Source organism: Triticum urartu, chromosome 1, assembly GCF_003073215.2.
Source record: "Triticum urartu cultivar G1812 chromosome 1, Tu2.1, whole genome shotgun sequence".
NCBI classification, from domain to species: Eukaryota; Viridiplantae; Streptophyta; class Magnoliopsida; order Poales; family Poaceae; genus Triticum; species Triticum urartu.
The window spans coordinates 139,192,988-139,195,457 of NC_053022.1; the positions used below are offsets into that span (position 1 = coordinate 139,192,988).

General features: G+C 44.2%; 1 pseudogene; it reads right to left on the minus strand.

Annotated features, from left to right (window-relative positions):
• Positions 1–1,180: 1,180 nt before the first annotated feature.
• Positions 1,181–2,187, minus strand: LOC125551860 (annotated as a pseudogene).
• Positions 2,188–2,470: the final 283 nt, after the last annotated feature.

The window sequence follows — 2,470 nt, forward strand, 5'->3', positions numbered from 1 at the left end:
ACTCATCCACTTATTGACATTGACACGTATCAATCGGCGTTTATCAAGGGTCGCTCACTCATAGAAACTTTCTTGGTTGTGACAGAACCACTTATCTTTCGCCACAAACATAAGATCCCTATGATCCTACTCAAGGTAGACTATCGCAAGTCATTTGACTGAGAAAGAGAAGAGTTGTGTCTTAAAGTAAAGACGAGGATGTGGAAATCCACACACACTTGTCTTTCAGGCCCAGCCCACCAGGGATTTCCAAATCGTTAGCGGCGGGTCTTTCTTCTTCTGGGCGAGCTGCGGAGCTACTTTTTCTTTCTTTCATTCCATCTGTCTCTGTATGCTTGGGTGAATGCCATAAGCGGATTTATATGCCCCGGTTCCCAGGGTTAGGGTATTCCCTATGTTGAGCCTACTCAAATCAGAACAAAACTTTTGGATTCTCTTTCGCCTATCGACCGGCTTTTAACAATCTTTACATTTCCTGCTGAGATCCCAAGTCTCCAAGTGGGCCCTCTTGGCCACCTAAGACCTTGGCTTTTTAGAGAATCTCGCTCCTGTGTCGTAGGACTTGTAGCTCAGCAGTCCATCGGGTAGGTTTGTTTACCCTTCCTTTTTCGAGTGTCTTCTTGGATAGTTATAGCGGCCCATAGGTGCAAGATGTACCTTGTGGAGGGCAGCGGTCCCCTAGACATAGCATAGTCCTTTCAGGCAGTGGCCGTTTAGTCCATGGTCTGTTGGATGGTCGGTGCAAGGCCAGAAATTGGAACACATTGATTCTGCTCGTTCCTGTCCTTCGCTTCAGGGCCTGTCCCTCGGTGTGGTCAGTACTCCATACTGTCGGGCAGCAAAGCTTACACTTGTTCACTTATTATGACATTTCACCAGGGCCTCTTTCCTCCTCCCTTTTCTGTTCACTCGTAGGGGTCCAGACCCCCACAAAGGGGGAGGGAGTCGACTGAACATCTCAGCCATTGGCGGGAATTTCGCCCGCATCCGATCCCCAATTCTTGTTCACCCCGGATGATCATTTTTGGTAAATTGTGACCTCGTACGATCGTATCGGGTGAGCAACAGCCGCTTCGTCACAGTACTGACTTATGGGCTAATAGGTCACACTTTGGCCAAGTATCCTACAAATAGACTCCCGAGAGCCAAAAGTATTAAAGGAATGGCCATAGGAATGGGTGCATCATGACATCGTAATATGTCTCGCCCGAATGAATTAGTTGGTACTAGAAATGTTAGAAATAGTAAACGAAAGGGAGTAATAAGAAGTGAAAAGGACAGAGACACTTCCCAACCAGAAAGCAAAGTTCCCACTGATGGTATACTTTGTGTAAGCGAGCTCTAAGATCACATCTTTAGAATAAAATCCTGTTAGAAAAGGAAATCCAATAAGAGATAAGCTGCCCATGAGCATCACGGCATAGGTCAAAGGAAAGGAGGAGGCAAGCCCCCCCATCTTCCGCATATCTTGCTCATCCGACATGGCATGAATCACTGAACCCGCACTCAGGAAGAGTAATGCTTTGAAAATGCGTGATTCATTAAGTGAAAGACGCTAACCGAATAGTTAGAGATGCCGCAAGCAAAGATCATATAGCCTAATTGACTGCAAGTTGAATAAGCTATGACCCTCTTTAGATCGTTCTGTAATATTCCAGTGGTTGCCGCAAGGAATGAAGTCATAGCTCCTGCAAAAGTAATAACAATCAAAGCCATAGGTGAGTATTCAAATAAAGGGGAGCACCTTGCTATCATGAAAACGCCAGCAGTGACCATAGTAGCTGCATGAATCAATGCAGATACTGGAGTGGGACCCTCCATTGCATCGGGTAACCAAGTATGCAATCCTATCTGTGCAGATTTCCCAATAGCACCAATAAAAAGTAAAATACAAATTAGAGTTATGGCATTCAATCTCATATTGCAAAAAATCCATTCATTTCTTGGAGCACTAGCACAAGCAAAAATGGTTAAAAAGTCTACTATTTGAAAGAGAGTAAAACAACCAAAAATCCCAAGAGCTAATCCAAAATCACCTACTCGATTGACAAGCATAGCTTTTATAGCAGCTTTATCCGCCTGAAGTCGTGTAAACCAGAAATGAATTAATAAATATGAAGCAAGACCTACTCCCTCCCATCCCAGGAATAATTGAAGAAAGTTATCTCTAGTCACCAACATTAGCATAAAAAAGTAAAAATGGATAAATAACACATAAATCGAGGGCTATGCAGATCCTTAGACATATATGAAATGGAATAAAGATGGACCAAGCTACTTATGAATGTAACCACAATAAACATCACTACGGTCAGGCTATCGAACACAGAGTCAAAAGTGAATTACGAGTCAGGCCAATCTGCGAATCGAGCGAGCTCCCCTTGCAATGATGTGGTGGTGAACCTCTCATTCGTCTTCAGTGCTCTCCGAACCGTGCGGGAAGGTTTCCCATCACATAGCTCACCAACTT